The sequence below is a fragment of the Gouania willdenowi genome, chromosome 4, assembly GCF_900634775.1.
Source record: "Gouania willdenowi chromosome 4, fGouWil2.1, whole genome shotgun sequence".
NCBI classification, from domain to species: Eukaryota; Metazoa; Chordata; class Actinopteri; order Blenniiformes; family Gobiesocidae; genus Gouania; species Gouania willdenowi.
Genome location: NC_041047.1, coordinates 26,155,997 through 26,174,751, shown reverse-complemented (window position 1 = coordinate 26,174,751; position 18,755 = coordinate 26,155,997). Strand labels below are relative to the sequence as shown.

The following is an 18,755-nucleotide window of genomic DNA, read 5'->3' as shown; positions in this document are numbered from 1 at the left end:
GCATGTCATCGCCGCAAGTTGCACTAGCGCAGAATGACTCAAATAACTGTAAAGAGGTCTTATATTAGTCTATTTTCTTTTTAAAGTGGTGTTTTTTGTGGCTTTAGACTCGAATTACATTTATGTATACTAGTACAGTGCCCGTCGGAAGTATGCATTCATGTGGGAGCTTAAGTAGAGTTAATTATGGGCAAATGCGTATGTGTTTGAAGGTTGGATGTACAAAGAGCTGTACATACTCTGTAGGGTTTATTTGCGGGTGCAAAATAAAATATTGTGTGCGATTTCCCTGGTTTAATTCTATGGTTTGTTGTTTTTTTTAAACTCACTTTTATATTTTTTTGTTTGGTGTATTTTTCTGTAATGTATGTTTTTTGGAGTCATTATGTGTATTTGTGTATCTTTCTGTTGTATTTTTGTATAGTTATAGTTTTTTTGTTGCCATTGTAGTGTGATTCTGTTGTCATTTTGAGTATTTTTTGTATAAATATTGAATTGTGTGTATTTTTATGCATTTCTGTTGTAATTGTGTGTACTTTTTGTATAAATATTGTTTAGTTTTTTGTTTTATTTTACACATTTAGTGTATTTTTATTGTAAATACTGTGTGTGTGTGTCTACATCCATCTCCTCCGTGCACCCGCATTGTAGTTTTCTGTAATGTATATTTTTTTGGAGTCGTGTATTTTTTATTCTTTCAGTTGTCTTTGTGCATTTTTTTATTCTTTCATTTGTCTTTGTACATTTTTTATTCTTTCAGTTGTCTTTGTACATTTTTTGTGTTTCACTTTACTCATTTAGTATATATTTATTGCAAATAAATAAATACTGTGTGTGTGTTCCGTGAAATGTTTGAAACGCTGATAACCAAACTCCATAGCGATTGTAGCGCCAATCAGAAAAACAACCAAAGTGCGCAAAACAGAACGTAAAGCTCCAAACTAAATGAGTGAGTAAGTAAATTAAAGTATTATCTACAATTCGGCTGTCTTTTTTTTAAAAACAAAAATAATTTTTTTACCTTTGAACATAATATGTTCCCTCCAATATAAATAGGTTCACAACATAACTATTTTTTATAGTTTCTGTTTCCACTGTATCCAGAATAATAATATTTCTCAACAAGAACTATTGATTGATTTGTCACATGACTGTTCCAGGGTTTGAGTTTATTTTATTTAGTTTCACATCTACCTGTAGCTCTATGTTTTTTACACTGATGACAACTTGTTTGTAGTTTTATTTCAGAAAGTTTCACTTTTACAGTTACATTTGGAGACCTTTGTAATTCAATATCCTAGTTACATTACAGCAACCAAATTAAACTATATCAACTAAGTGAATTAATAAAAATAACCTGTGTAAAGGCTTTTTCAAACAAAAAAATAATCATGTGAAGTCTGTGACCTGTTGACCTGCACAGCTCAAAGAATCAGAATCGAGAATCAATATTTCTTACTTTTAAACACTTACTGTACATTCAGCTGACATAAAAATCTTGTTTTCAAATATGTAGAATAATTGTGAATTTATCAGTAGCAGTAGTAGTTTTAATATTTTAGTTAATTTTTTGCAGGCACCTTTTTTGGCCGTCAAATGTATTTAGAATAAACTAAAATTAAAGAGAGAATGTTATTTAACTGTCGAACCTTGTCATAGTTTTATTTATTTATAGATTTTTTTAAATTGAAAAAAAAATGTTTATGGTCTTGGTCTTGACTCGGTCTCGGTGCATTCTGGTCTCGGGCAAATCTTGGTCTCGGATAGTGTGGTCTTAATCACAACACTAGAAAGCACACAAAGCATTTCACCAAGTTTGATTTCTTAAGATATTATTTTTTATTTATTTATAGTTGAAATGAAAGCAGTCAGAGTAAACACTACTACTACTACTGCTGTCTCATTCTGTGCTGTGGTGATGAACATCTGGAACAGTCTGATTCTCCTCTGAAGTGAATCTGTAATCACACACAAGACGTTTTACAGTCACTAGTACAGTAATTAACACCTATTTTTATATTAAATGTGTGTTCAAATGAGAGGCTTTGCTTACATTGTTTTTGGTTGATTGATAGAAGTCTTTCTTCATCTCCGTCTTGTGCTGATGTTTGTGTGCTCCTGTCCTCCATCTTTCCTCTCCTCCATCAGTGGATACTGGTGGTCAAGACCAACATTTTACAGGTGTTAGTAAAACGTGACTTCTATTTATAGATTAAATATGTGATCAGTGTCTTTCTGTGTAAATGAGAGGTTTTACTTACATTGTTTTGGTTAATAAAAGTATTTCTTCTCCTCCATTGGTAGATGCTGGCACTCCCGTCCTCCATCTTTCTTCTCCTCCATCAGTGGATGTTGGCGTTCCTCTCCGACATTTTACAGGAGTTAGTAAAACGTGACGTCTATTTATACATTAAACATGTGAGTGTCTTTCTGTGTGAATGAGAAGTTTTACTTACATTGTTTTGGTTAATATTGTTTCTTTCCGCTGCTGGCGTCTCCTCCTGGGGCTGATTGTGGGACACTGTGGTGGACAATTTACAGGTTTTAGTGTAAACGAACATCTATTTCTTTTTTTACCAATGACAACATTTTTACAATAAAAAAAGTTCAGTGTCTTTCTGTGTAAATGAGAGGTTTTGCTTACATTGTTTTGTTTAATAGTCTTTCTTTCCTCTGCTGGCGTCTCCTCCTGGGGCTGATTGTGGGACACTTTTGGATGCTGGTGCTCCCGCATTTTTCTCTTCCTCCTCCTCCATTGGTAGATGATGGTACTCTTCCATCTTCCTTGTTCTCAATCAGTGAATTCTGGTGGTCAAGTCCAACATTTTACAGGCATTATGACAAAGTAATGTCATTTTTTACAATAAACGTGTCCAGTGTCTTTCTGTGTAAACGAGAGGTTTTACTTACATTGTTTTGGTTAATAAAAGTATTTCTTCTCCTCCATTGTTAGATGCTGGCACTCCCGTCCTCCATCTTTCTTCTCCTCCATCAGTGGATGTTGGCGTTCCTCTCCGACATTTTACAGGAGTTAGTAAAACGTGACGTCTATTTATACATTAAACATGTGAGTGTCTTTCTGTGTGAATGAGAAGTTTTACTTACATTGCTTTGATTAATATTGTTTCTTTCCTCTGCTGGCGTCTCCTCCTGGGGCTGATTGTGGGACACTTTTGGATGCTGGTGCTCCCCCATTTTTCTCCCTCTCCTCCTCCATTGGTAGATGATGGTACTCTTCCATCTCCCTTGTTCTCAATCAGTGGATTCTGGTGGTCAAGTCCAACATTTTACAAGCATTATTAGAAAGTCATTTTTTACAATAAACGTGTCCAGTGTCTTTCTGTGTAAATGAGAGGTTTTACTTACATTGTTTTGGTTAATATTGTTTCTTTCCGCTGCTGGCGTCTCCTCCTGGGGCTGATTGTGGGACACTGTGGTGGACAATTTACAGGTTTTAGTGTAAACGAACATCTATTTCTTTTTTTACCAATGACAACATTTTTACAATAAAAAAAGTTCAGTGTCTTTCTGTGTAAATGAGAGGTTTTGCTTACATTGTTTTGTTTAATAGTCTTTCTTTCCTCTGCTGGCGTCTCCTCCTGGGGCTGATTGTGGGACACTTTTGGATGCTGGTGCTCCCGCATTTTTCTCCTCCTCCTCCTCCATTGGTAGATGATGGTACTCTTCCATCTTCCTTGTTCTCAATCAGTGAATTCTGGTGGTCAAGTCCAACATTTTACAGGCATTATGACAAAGTAATGTCATTTTTTACAATAAACGTGTCCAGTGTCTTTCTGTGTAAACGAGAGGTTTTACTTACATTGTTTTGGTTAATAAAAGTATTTCTTCTCCTCCATTGTTAGATGCTGGCACTCCCGTCCTCCATCTTTCTTCTCCTCCATCAGTGGATGTTGGCGTTCCTCTCCGACATTTTACAGGAGTTAGTAAAACGTGACGTCTATTTATACATTAAACATGTGAGTGTCTTTCTGTGTGAATGAGAAGTTTTACTTACATTGTTTTGGTTAATATTGTTTCTTTCCGCTGCTGGCGTCTCCTCCTGGGGCTGATTGTGGGACACTGTGGTGGACAATTTACAGGTTTTAGTGTAAACGAACATCTATTTCTTTTTTTACCAATGACAACATTTTTACAATAAAAAAAGTTCAGTGTCTTTCTGTGTAAATGAGAGGTTTTGCTTACATTGTTTTGTTTAATAGTCTTTCTTTCCTCTGCTGGCGTCTCCTCCTGGGGCTGATTGTGGGACACTTTTGGATGCTGGTGCTCCCGCATTTTTCTCCTCCTCCTCCTCCATTGGTAGATGATGGTACTCTTCCATCTTCCTTGTTCTCAATCAGTGAATTCTGGTGGTCAAGTCCAACATTTTACAGGCATTATGACAAAGTAATGTCATTTTTTACAATAAACGTGTCCAGTGTCTTTCTGTGTAAACGAGAGGTTTTACTTACATTGTTTTGGTTAATAAAAGTATTTCTTCTCCTCCATTGGTAGATGCTGGCACTCCCGTCCTCCATCTTTCTTCTCCTCCATCAGTGGATGTTGGCGTTCCTCTCCGACATTTTACAGGAGTTAGTAAAACGTGACGTCTATTTATACATTAAACATGTGAGTGTCTTTCTGTGGAAACGAGAGGTTTTACTTACATTGTTTTGGTTAATATTGTTTCTTTCCTCTGCTGGCGTCTCCTCCTGGGGATGATTGTGGGACACTTTTGGATGCTGGTGCTCCCCCATTTTTCTCCCTCTCCTCCTCCATTGGTAGATGATGGTACTCTTCCATCTCCCTTGTTCTCAATCAGTGGATTCTGGTGGTCAAGTCCAACATTTTACAAGCATTATTAGAAAGTCATTTTTTACAATAAACGTGTCCAGTGTCTTTCTGTGTAAATGAGAGGTTTTACTTACATTGTTTTGGTTAATAAAAGTATTTCTTCTCCTCCATTGTTAGATGCTGGCACTCCCGTCCTCCATCTTTCTTCTCCATCAGTGGATGTTGGCGTTCCTCTCCGACATTTTACAGGAGTTAGTAAAACGTGACGTCTATTTATACATTAAACATGTGAGTGTCTTTCTGTGTGAATGAGAAGTTTTACTTACATTGTTTTGTTTAATAGTCTTTCTTTCCTCTGCTGGCGTCTCCTCCTGGGGCTGATTGTGGGACACTGTGGTGGACAATTTACAGGTTTTAGTGTAAACAAACATCTTTTTTAATTTTTTTTCTACCAATGGCAGTATTTTTACAATTAAAAAAAGTTCAGTGTCTTTCTGTGTAAACGAGACGCTTTACTTACATAGTTTTGATTGATAGAAGTCTTCATCCTCTGCTGATGCCTCTTGTGTCTCAAACATGCTGGGAATAAAAACGTAATCTCTAAACTCTTAACAACCTAACTATACCTAAACATACTTACCTGTTTACGAGAGTGACGGGAGAATTACGCCCACTGTGGCCCGTCATAAAGAAACAAAAAATGTATCTACAATCTAAAAAGGTCCAGGTGCCAGACATTGCCCGGGACATCAGCAGCCCCGCAAGACGCAAAGGCCAGCTGTGATTATTCACCTAAATTAACTATTTACAAAAGGGTGATATTATAAACACAAGCCTTGGCGTGAATGTAACCAAAGGCTAAACTCATCCAGCCAGATGCAAGGACTACCTGTGAAAGACACGTTTAAACAAGGAACTCATCTAGAAAAACAAAAAACAGAAGACTCTAAGATGAGTCACAACAGACTCACACCGACAGTCAGAGCCGAACGATGGAGGTTTCTCAGAACTTACCTGTGGCCCAGCCTGGGTCCAAACCCAGAGGGTCAGCCCAGCGAGGGTCGGTCCAGCCTGGATCCGAGCCTGGATCCGAGCCCGGAGGGTCGGACCAGCGAGGGTCTGTCCAGGGTGGAAACAAAACCGGAGGGTCGGCCCGGCCTGCGACCGAACCCTCGGGCTCGGCCCAACCTGCGACCCGACCCTCGGGCTCGGCCCGGCCTGCGACCCGACCCTCGGGCTCGGCCCAGCCAGAGACCCGACCCTCGGGCTCGGCCCAGCCAGAGACCCGACCCTCGGGTTCGGCCCAGCCAGAGACCCGACCCTCGGGCTCGGCCCAGCCTGCGACCCAACCCTCGGGTTCGGCCCAGCCTGCGACCCAACCCTCGGGCTCGGCCCAGCCAGAGACCCAACCCTCGGGTTCGGCCCAGCCAGAGACCCAACCCTCGGGTTCGGCCCAGCCTGCGACCCAACCCTCGGGTTCGGCCCAGCCAGAGACCCAACCCTCGGGTTCGGCCCAGCCTGCGACCCAACCCTCGGGTTCGGCCCAGCCTGCGACCCAACCCTCGGGTTCGGCCCAGCTCGGGACCCAACCCTCGGGTTCGGCCCAGCTCGGGACCCAACCCTCGGGTTCGGCCCAGCCTGCGACCCAACCCTCGGGCTGACCCATACCTGAAATAAACAACAAAAAAAATGTTTAATGAACAGTGATATTTAAACATATTTATTTCATTACATTGTAAATAAATGTAAAAGTTTATAAAGCTTTTTTTTAACTGAAACATGTTTGGACCTTCCTTTAGACGTACATTTAAACTGTTATACGGTCTCACATACAGAAACACCAAATATTTTTGTTGTTGTTTGCAGAATGTTAGACAGCAAGACTAAAAGCTAAAAAAAAAAGCTAAAAAATGAAAATGCAGGAGTTATTCAGCAATAATGAGGGGAAAATGTACATTAAATTACCTCCAATTCGTAAAACTAGGCAAAGTTTTTGTTTCAGTTAGTGCGTTGACACTATTGAACAGGTTCACCATGAAGGTAAAACAGAGTCCAAATATTAAACATTTCAAAAGAAGGTAGAACAACAATTTTTAAGAGGTACAGGGAGGAGGGAGATGTTGAGTAACATTGAGTATTAAGAGTATATATATATATATATATACACACACACACTATTGTTCTATTGTTTTAGTATTTGGTATATTGTATTATTATTATTATCATCATCATCTTATATTTTTCTTTATTTGTTTTTCAAGGGCTTAACGGGCAACTTGGGATGATATTTTGTGATGTACATGCTATGCACTTCTATACATACTGTATATATATTACATTTATGTTGTCTTAGTGCAATGGAGATTGTCATTGTGATTCATTAGTTTAGATTATAAGAAGGAGTAGGAGTTTATAAGTTACACTTCTGTATTTGATGTTTTATGTTCAAATTTATGCTCTTTTTTCCCCCCATTTTAATTATTTTGTTTGCATATTCAAAAATAAACAATTCAATTCATTTTAATTCCCCTTATAAAGTTTAGTTTATCCTTCCTTCAGGAGGGCAATGATTGTAACAATAAAGCAAAAATAACAAATGTATTTATTTCTTGGAAGATAAAAACATTCATAGCTGTGCAAAAAGATTGCACTATGTAGTGATAAACTTTGACAACATATACAGACAAAACATAAATAAACATTTAATTTGTGCAGTGATGACTGTATCACTCTCATGAATGCTTAGCACTGCTATTTTTTTAAAAAAAGGATTTCATTTATTGATTTATTGATTATTTATTTTATATTTTGATATGGACAGCACAATGACGTTGGACAATTTTTAAACGTTTTAACGTGTGCTAATTTGTAACACTTGTCCACAGGAGGATTTTGAAAAACAAATTAAATAAGAGGGGGAAAAATAAGCCATTTAAATTTAAATAAGGAGACATTTTAAGAAAGTAATCAATGTAGGAAATAAAGTATGTATCTATGTAAATAAATGAAGTAAATATTCAAGCATAAACAATGCAAACAGCATCCATGGTAACTACATTTCACCCACCTCATTGGCTGCTTCAAAAACAAACCAAAACAAATAGTTCAGTATCAATTTTATCTAGAAAAATATGAAGTGAAACTCGACTTTAAATTATTATTATTATTTAAATAAATAATTAGACCTCTGCAAAACAGTCGGAACAGCCCAAACGCTCACTAAAAGTGTCACATCAGAGTAAAATTATTACAAAAGTCAAAATAACACATGACAAATCAGCATTTTTTCTTGATTTTCGTTATCTTAAAACCATTTTCTGTCGGCCTATAATATAAAATATAAACGTCTCAGGCCCAGAACCTGATTTAGACAGACCTATAGATTATAAATCATAATATATGCTTAACTTTTCAGTGCTAAAATGATGAAATAAGGCCTATCAGGTGAGAATAATTAAAACGTGTCTTACCTTGAGCCATGCGCAGGGCCATGGTTCACTTTTCTGGTCTCGTCGTCTTATAAGTCCTTTTTCTGAAGTTCTGGTCCTGGTCTGAACTTCTTCTTCTGGTCGTGTAGAGGTCTTCTGATGACTTTTCTCAGTGTTTTGTAAAGTTTTTCTCTCCTTTCTCAGCTCACAGATGCTCACAGATGCTAACAGATGCTCACAGATGCTAACAGCTCTCCTCTCAACGTCTCTCTCGCTGCTCGCTATGAACGTTAAAGTTCAGCAGGTGAATTTAACTGCCGCATCCAACTCGTTTCCATGGCGACGACGACACGCAACTTTACGTAAAAACTTAAAAAAAAACTTTTCAAGATACACTATCTATTTTTGTTTTTATTTGTGAACAATGCATACATAATGGCTATCTTAACGTTTTATATGAACCATAAAAATAAAAATATTTACGTAAGGTGAAACGTTCAGTTTTACGACGCACGTGACCACTTTTCACGTTCTGTCTGTTGCGTAAAAGTCATAGCAATCCCCCGGTTTCCCACGGACTCTGAACGCACCACCGAGATCCCGTTGGGCCAAACCTGCCAAAATTTAAAATAAATGAATAAAAGAAACAAAAATAAAAATGTTTAATATGTATAAAATAAATGATTAAATGAATACAAGTTAAAAAAAAAAAAAAAAAGTATGTAAGTTATATTTGTATTTTCTTTTTTATTTCCACTTTTATTTATCAATCTATTTCATTGAATTTTTCAACAATATTTTTTTTTGTTTTGAATGTTTTTTTTTGCATGCATTTATTCAATGATGTATTTATATTTGAAATAATATTTTTACTTTTGTATTTTTCCTCACTTATATTTATTTATTTGTATTTAATCTAAAATTATTTTATTTTTGTTTACGTGTATATATATATATATATATATATATATATATATATATATATATATATATATATATATATATATTTATTTATTTATTTCGGCACGTTTGTTCCCCCTCATTTTTCAACTTCGGGGTCGTGACCCCAGGTGTGGTCGCTTGGAGTTTAAATGGAGTTGCCTGAATTGTCTCGTAATTGATGAACAAAAAATGAAACAATAATAAATAAAAGAATATTCACAAAATAAAATCTTATACAATTTTATTCTATACTTTCACTTTGTCAAATATAAATCTGGTTATTATTATTATTATTATTATTATTATTAATAATAATAATAACAGCTCTTCATCATTCTGTGAATAATAGGGATTTGGTTGGTTTGACGAGGTTTAGTCAGTTTAGTCCCATTGGTGTGTGAATGTGAGTGTGAATGGGTGAATGAGCTGATATGTAAAGTACTTTGAGAATTTCATTGTAGGGATAAAGCTCTATATAAATCAAATCAATTTGTCATTTAATAAATAAACACAAACACAAATGTTATGTTGGTTCATTAAACACCACATATGTATTTAATTATACAAAAATACCATAAACATGAAGCCAATTGTGTCAGTGTTTTTTTTTTTTTTTTTTAATATAATTACTTTTTATTTAACTGTTAATTGTTGTGTGTGTATGTTTTGTGAACTCTCAGTGTGTGCATCTAAACAACATGTTTGGATAATAAAAAAAAAACCAAGAAGCTGATTTTCATCAAGATATTATACTATTACACATATACTATGTGTTTTAATTAGATAACCTGTTTAATTTGACTCTCTTTCAACATTATTTAATGTAAGAGTGGGGTCAGGTTTAACTTTTTATTTTATATTTTTCATTTTTGGAATGTCAGTGCTAAAAATAATATTTTCATGTTTTTAATTGATTTACTTTTTGAAGCATTAATATTATAGTATACAATAGCAATGTTTTAATGAAAGTGATTAGTACATATTCAGAGCCAAAAATGCAATACGATGAATATTTTTGAAAATTCATTTCAGTGAATCCCTATTGTTAACTCCAGCATCATGTTTCATTTAAATCTTAAAAAAAGAAACAATATCACAGTACAATGTGAATGATCTCTGCCTGCTGTTAAAATGTTGTCGTCATCCAGGGAACTTATTAACTAATTTATTCTGTATTATTTTGTCTGCACTGTGCTGTAAGTTAGCGGGTCAGAAAATGAATGGATGTGTTGTAAGTTATAACCATCCAGTCTTTTTAAAACTCTTCTTTTTAGGTTTAAAGACAAAAACAAATCATGTTTTAGTAAAATATAAATTTTTCTGGCAGAAGGCTGCAGGATAAGTGCCAACATAGCTCTAAAGGTGTCATAATTTAGCAAACGACACTTAATGACATGAGCCTTCATGACACCTTATTCATGCTAATGACAGACATTGACAGAGTAATGTCAGCCTTATGTATAAGACTTCAAGTGCTACCCTCCAGTGCCTACCCAAGAGTGAATTGATATTTTTATTTTTTTTATTTATTTTTTTTTATTTATAATATAATTATAGATTATTTATTTTTCCATTTCCGATAGCCCACAGTACCTATAAGTTTGAAAGTGTCAGCATTTTTTGCTTTTCATAGCCTAAATGACTAAACATCACTATTTCCTGGTACGGCACAGTCTCACTCTGCTGTAATGCAGGAGGAGGCCACGCCCTCTCCCAAAAGCACATTGCTGCTCTGCCTCTGGCCCAATTGTGTGTTTTTGTGTGTTTGCTCATGCGCAGTCATTTCCCCAAGAAAACAACCATTTACGTAAACAGGCAGCTTTCTACACTGCCTTTGGACGTAACCATGCTATGCTAAATGCTATACATATGTTCAGAGTGCATTAGTGAATTGATACAGCTTGGCCGCTGCTGCTCCGTTCTCTAGCTAGTGGGCAGAATATAATACTACTGGCAGGGTGACAGTGGTAGAGACAATAGAGAAACTTTCTTTTGAGGAAAAACGACAGCTTTTAAAAGATGGGAGAGCAACACCTGAGTCGTATTCCATAAAACGGGTTATGTTCAAACTCTGAGTATGTTGGGGCTCAAATGAGGGAAACTCTGAGTATCTCATTCCTAAACGTGAGGTATGTTCAAACAGAGTCACTGAGGGACTTTGACCTAAGACCACCTTCTGTTAGGAACACCACATCAGCAGTTTCCCAAGTGACGACTCAGCAACTTGTCTCTGATTGGGTAAAGACTTGTCAGAAAACATCGAATGGCATTTTGTCTTTTGAGAGCACCGATCACACATGAAGGCAGAGAGCATGTGCCAAGGACTTTCCATCCAGTTAATGTAATGGAACTGCTGTTACATGTGATACTTGGTTTATTTAACGTACCTCTAAACATTATATAACATTTAATGGGACTTCAACCTATTCATTTATCTTATAGCACACACGGTCCTGTCTGTGTGTATGGGTATATGTGGCGACCATGACTAAAGTAAATTGGCCATTTTCGGTTTGAGAAGTTGGGGGTTCAAAGTGTCCTTGAGCAAGACACTGAACCCTAAATTGCTCCCAGTGGTTGGCTCATGCCTTTCATGGACACTATGTTTAGATGCTCACATCTTACAGAGAACTATCACTGTTAGCCTTGCCAATAGTAGGTTTAGTGAGATATTAGCAAAATGTAGCAAGAGAGTGGGTCACTTTAAACACAGCCCTGCTAATACAGAGGAACTACAACAGGAACAAACAAGACTGAGGCAAGAAAGAGAGACATTTATACTGGATGTTTCCACAAGTTGGAATTCAACACTTCAAATGATCACTTGTCTACTGAAGAATCAAGAGGCTGTTGTTGCTGCTTTAGACAGAAGCACAAGCTGGTCATGTTAACTCCATCAGAGCTGGTCCCAACGTGTTGCTACTCTCAACTGTAAATGGCTCAAGATGGTGACTGTGCTCAACCCATGCTTTAAGGATTTAAAGTGTCGTTCAAGAGGAAAGAGAGAAGAGGTTTGGACCAGCCTTGAAGCTCTGCTGCAGGAACAACGTAAAGATACCACCACCACACAGGAGCCAGCAAGGAAAAAGATCCTCCTTTTCTCTTCCTTGTCTTCAGACTCTGATTCAGACGAGGAAGCCCTGTGTAACAGGGCCCTGACTTTGTACAAAGCTGAATCCACCATCAGTGAAACAAACTGCCCTCTACAGTGGTGGTCCAGTCGAGCAGGGACCCACCCACAGCTGTCTGTCCTGGCCCACAACTTTCTGACGAGCCCTGCCACTTCTGTCCCATGTGTGAGGTTGTTCTCACTTGCAGGTCACATAGTGACAAAAAATATCTTCCTTGAGCTCTGATAATGTTAACTGGCTAGTTTGTCTGAGCTGAAGGATAAGAAATAGGCCTGAAGGTGTTGTGAGGCTGATGGGTGTTATTTTTTGCTACTCTACTGTTATTTAGTACTTGGAGTTCCAAAGAGATTAGGCCAAATGATATATTTCAAATTTTACTTGAATTAAAAAAAAAACACTGTTGATTTGGTTTTTTTTTGTTTTGTTTTGTTTTTTTTTTTTACAATTTCAAGCCAACACTGCTGTGAAAAGTACATAATGTAATTGAAATGGCACTTTTACTTAGATTTGTTACATTTTTCCACAATTGTGACATTAAAATTGTTTGAGTTTACTGTATTTTTGCAAATATAGTTATGCACTTAAAATGTGATTAATTAAAATTATTAATTACAAAGACCCAAGTTAATTAGATTGTTTTTTTAAATCAAGTCCCACCCCTAATATATATATATAAGGGGTGGGACTTATACACAGTGATGGGAGGGTTACTTTTAAAAAGTAATTTGGTACAATTACAAGTTACCTGTTAAAAAATGGAATCAGTAACTTACTCTAAGTTTCACTATAAGTAATGTAACTGATTACTTTTGATTACTTCAACACCAAACATGCAAATAAAGACAGAAAATGATAGAATACGTGTAACCTGCTCACTGTATTATTTTAGACAGACATAAAATCACCTTCTATAGTCACACTGTATTAAAGGGAATGTTTTAGTTTTACACAGACTGGGAGAAACCACAGTAGTTTAAATAAATAAGGTTATCAATCAATTTACTCATTAATTATGAACAATTCAGTTGAATCATTGACCTAGACCTAGTGTTGTAGTAGTTGGGACCGGTCTTGGTCTCGAGACCAAATTTTAAAGGTCTCGGTCTTGTCTCGGACTCGGAAGCATTAACACGGAGAAGAACGGGATAAAACAATTCTTTATTCAGTCTTTAATAAGCCCTGTATAATGACCGTAACCTTCCTTAATGTGACTGAATGACGTGCATGACACACTCGTGTGTGTGTGTGTGTGTGTGTGTGGCTACGATGTCAGTTTGGACCGTGGAGCGTAAGGGAGATATGAACTAATCACCAGTAAAAAGGCCAGTAAAACTCCAGAAAACACTCACCAGGAATAAATATTATCTCCCTGGTAAAAATAGTAGCTCTAACAACAGGTAAAATGGTAAACTTGGTGATATTAGCAGTATGGGGACACATTTACTCGGCCTCTGGGTACTAGTGCCTGCCGGCCAGTGAAGCCTGTACCGTTTACCGTGTTTACCGAGGTCCGTGTGTGTTTATTAAGTCCGTGTGTGTCCGTGTGAAAGTCTGCATGTTTATGCCTGCGTCCATCCACTCTTTTCATTATATCCATGTCTTTTAAGGCTTTTATTAAACAGTGTCGGCTGTAGTCCGGGCCGCCGCCATCTTAGATTATGTCGTCACCAGCATGTCATCGCCGCAAGTTGCACTAGCGCAGAATGACTCAAATAACTGTAAAGAGGTCTTATATTAGTCTATTTTCTTTTTAAAGTGGTGTTTTTTGTGGCTTTAGACTCCAATTACATTTATGTATACTAGTACAGTGCCCGTCGGAAGTATGCATTCATGTGGGAGCTTAAGTAGAGTTAATTATGGGCAAATGCGTATGTGTTTGAAGGTTGGATGTACAAAGAGCTGTACATACTCTGTAGGGTTTATTTGCGGGTGCAAAATAAAATATTGTGTGCGATTTCCCTGGTTTAATTCTATGGTTTGTTGTTTTTTTTAAACTCACTTTTATATTTTTTTGTTTGGTGTATTTTTCTGTAATGTATGTTTTTTGGAGTCATTATGTGTATTTGTGTATCTTTCTGTTGTATTTTTGTATAGTTATAGTTTTTTTGTTGCCATTGTAGTGTGATTCTGTATTTTTTGTATAAATATTGAATTGTGTGTATTTTTATGCATTTCTGTTGTAATTGTGTGTACTTTTTGTATAAATATTGTTTAGTTTTTTGTTTTATTTTACACATTTAGTGTATTTTTATTGTAAATACTGTGTGTGTGTCTACATCCATCTCCTCCGTGCACCCGCATTGTAGTTTTCTGTAATGTATATTTTTTTGGAGTCGTGTATTTTTTATTCTTTCAGTTGTCTTTGTGCATTTTTTTATTTTTTCATTTGTCTTTGTGCATTTTTTTATTCTTTCATTTGTCTTTGTACATTTTTTATTCTTTCAGTTGTCTTTGTACATTTTTTGTGTTTCACTTTACTCATTTAGTATATATTTATTGCAAATAAATAAATACTGTGTGTGTGTTCCGTGAAATGTTTGAAACGCTGATAACCAAACTCCATAGCGATTGTAGCGCCAATCAGAAAAACAACCAAAGTGCGCAAAACAGAACGTAAAGCTCCAAACTAAATGAGTGAGTAAGTAAATTAAAGTATTATCTACAATTCGGCTGTCTTTTTTTTAAAAACAAAAATAATTTTTTTACCTTTGAACATAATATGTTCCCTACAATATAAATATGTTCACAATAAAACTATTTTTTATAGTTTGTGTTTCCACTGTATCCAGAATAATAATAATATTTCTCAACAAGAACTATTGATTGATTTGTCACATGACTGTTCCAGGGTTTGAGTTTGTTTTATTTAGTTTCACATCTACCTGTAGCTCTATGTTTTTTACACTGATGACAACTTGTTTGTAGTTTTATTTCAGAAAGTTTCACTTTTACAGTTACATTTGGAGACCTTTGTAATTCAATATCCTAGTTACATTACAGCAACCAAATTAAACTATATAAACTAAAATGAAATGAAGTCTGTGACCTGTTGACCTGCACAGCTCAAAGAATCAGAATCGAGAATCGTTATTTCTTGGCAGAAATACTTTTAAACACTTACTGTACATTCAGCTGACATAAAAATCTTGTTTTCAATTATGTAGAATAATTGTGAATTTATCAGTAGCAGTAGTAGTTTTAATAGTTTTGTTCATTTTTTGCAGGCACCTTTTTTGTCCGTCAAATGTATTTAAAATAAACTAAAATTAAAGAGAGAATGTTATTTAACTGTCGAACCTTGTCATAATTTTATTTATTTATATATTTTTTTAAATTGAAAAAAAAAAACGTTTATGCTCTTGGTCTTGACTTGGTCTCGGCTCCTGGAAGTCTTGGTCTTGTCTTGGTCTCGGTGCATTCTGGTCTCAGGCAAGTCTTGGTCTTGGATAGTGTGGTCTTGAACACAACACTATTTCATGGTAGCCAATCAGAGCCAGTGTTTTTACACATGTGCCAGCACGAGGAGGCGGGTTAAAAACAAGGTGTGCGATTATGATTTGCTAAGGCGTCGTGCCAGCACACGTGACACACACAACACGCGACACACACACACACGACACTCACACACACACACGACACACGCGACACACACACACACACACTGCAGATTGGATGAAGCAGCAATGGAGCAGTCTGATGAAAAGTTGTTATTTTTAAGGTGACGATACAAACACTACTTTAAATGAATTGTGGTCAAAGGCAAGAACGTGTATGTGAAGTGTTCATTATATCCAGGAGAGAAGACTTTGTCGACATCCGTTGTATGCAACTCTAATTTAATGGAGCACCTCACGACACATGTATCTAAAAAAACTGAATTCTTTGACATATAGCAACTTTTTTTTTTTTTATAAAAAGTAACGCAAATAGTTACTTTCCTTGGTAATAAGTTACTTTTATTATAGAGTAATTCAGTTACTAACGCAGTTACTTTTTGGAACAAGTCGTGAGTAACTATAACTAATTACTTTTTTAAGGTAACGTTCCCAACACTGTTGATAGGACAGTGGTGGAGGGGGCAGAATGGCTTCTGTCAAGATGGCTCTGTAGGTTGACGATGATATGACGGATTTTTTTCCCTGTTTTTGTAAAATGCAGTGACGATAGCAGCTATGGTCCGTACTGTGAGTTTCCCACAGGGAGCGAGTGCACGGCAGCATCAAAAAGAACGACAGAAGATCAAGGACTTTGAATGCAGAAAGAAAGAAATGCTGCCTAATGCGGGCGCAGAGAATTTGATGTTTTGCCCTCCTGAGCCGAAATGTGTCTCATTAAAAACAGAGGTCTGCCGATGGTGTGCAGCAGATGTGTGTGTGATCACCAGAGAGCGTGAGTGACAAGAGCTGCTATTGAAGTGTACACTACCAGCTGAACATGTCAGCCATCGTTTGGCTCCCGGTGATGATGTCCAGTGTCTGTTGCACAGTGGGAAGAAGAATGCACAGAAAGCTGAAAAGGTAAAGTATGATAAGAGCTATATTTTGAATGGCTGATCAAATGGGTCAATGCATTTCCCCAATTTCAGCCCTTATAGATTTTTCTCTTAGTTTTTGTTCTTGTAAAGATTTTGTATCAAAAGTGATCGTGGGAAGTTAATCTTGCACAGAGTTGTAAAAGGCAGATTTGAATTACAATATGACATTATAATCTGTGTACATTTAAATGATCATGTCTGTAAAAAGAAATTCTGTTCAAAAGTTCCTCACATGATTATATCTTTTCTCAGGTAGACTGAATCTAACTTTGAGTTATATTTAGAGAGGATTTCTTACGGGAACAGAGAAGAGAAAGAACAACACCTGCAGAGGTGGTGATATTCCCTTAGAAGCATGAATGGTGTAACGTTCACACCTCACTGTGTGATACAATTGTAGTTATCAGGTCTCACTGTAGATTAAATTCATCCAAACAGACACACCGATGCGGTCGTTAACGCGATATTTTATGAATTATTTCAGGTTTCTCTTCTAGGGTTTTTAGCCTTTTTTTGACAAATTGCTTCAAAAAAAAAAAAAAGGTGTGCTCACACCAATACAATCCCCGCACCTCTAGTCCTCATTAAAGTTAAGGTAATGTGTGAATGTGAGCTGCAGAAAAGCAGTGATGAAAAATGACATGTGCTTTCATACAGTGTTAAAAGCACATTTCCTGGTGTATCAGTGCTAGTTTATCAATGCCAATGCTGTTCAGATTTTAATTATTTTATTATTAAAAGAGTTTATTACAAGTGCAAGCAGTGGTTAGCACCTTTGCCTTCTGGGCAGCCTTAGATCTATTCATGTAAGGTTGATTAAAGTTCTTGAAATGGCATAATGTGAAGTGGAATCAGCGCCAGTGGAACTTCATCACCTTGTACCGAAATACGCATGAGTGAATGAACCATTACAAGAGAGAGTTCATTCAAATGATTTATTAATTAATTGTGCTTTTTCTTTATAAATATATTTATGAATCATAATAATTCAGGGCACAATTACACTTTATATAACATTCATATTTCTGAATTTTTCTACACAATTTTGCAAAACAGTACAAATTGAAGAGGGTAACAGAAGATATCTGATTATACTGGTGTTATATTATAAATAGTGCTACCTCCTATCCCATTGCAGGTGATTTTCAATTCAATTTGTTTTGCAAATGATACACTGAGGAGCAGTAACTGTTTATTGACATTTTATGGATTAGTATTTTTCTTTTCTTATTTTGTTTTGGGCTTCACCACATTCTGCAAAATGTACTTTAGGCTAAGTTGTTATATTCTTTCTTCCTGTTGTAACTCAGTTGAATCCAAATCAGCCAGTCAAGTGGAATCCACAGTGGATCATTTATTTTCTGTGACAGCCCAAGTGTGACAAATGTAAGATGCAAGATATTGTTCGAATCAATACGTATAACTAAATCACGGAAAATTCATCCTTTTCTTCCTCACAGCCTGAACAAACTGTGAGATTATACCAGCTGTGATGAAGAATAAAGTATGCAGCATATCATGTTTTTGTCTGCGTAGTGCATAAAATGAGGATTTACTGTGGATTCAAAATGAAAACTACAACTACTAATTTTACAGAAAGTCTCCTATTGAGGTGTAGTGCAATAGTGAAGTAATTGTGTTAAATATTCCATGTTGAATGCTTGATTTATTTATTTTTTACTCAGAGTTTGACATCTGTTTAGAGGAGTGAAAGGGCAGTAGCCTGGCAGATATGTAAAAAAAAATTTAAAAAAAATTTAAAATCTAGAACAATAAAAGGTTAAAAGTGTCAGAGATTGTGTTCCAAGCAGTGTTGGGAATATTACTTTTAAAAAGTAATTAGTTATAGTTACTACTTGTTCCAAAAAGTAACTGAGTAAGTAATTGAATTACTCTATAATAAAAGTAACTCATTACCAAGGAATGTAA

General features: G+C 36.2%; 1 long non-coding RNA gene across 1 annotated transcript; it reads right to left on the bottom strand.

The window, feature by feature from the left end:
- Positions 1–2,650: 2,650 nt before the first annotated feature.
- Positions 2,651–4,690, bottom strand: LOC114462576 (uncharacterized). Its single transcript, XR_003673978.1, has 3 exons — positions 4,665–4,690; positions 2,911–3,266; positions 2,651–2,805 (listed from the first exon to the last, which is right to left on the bottom strand). It is a non-coding gene; the product is annotated as an uncharacterized LOC114462576 (long non-coding RNA).
- Between the last annotated feature and the right edge of the window lie 14,065 nt (positions 4,691–18,755).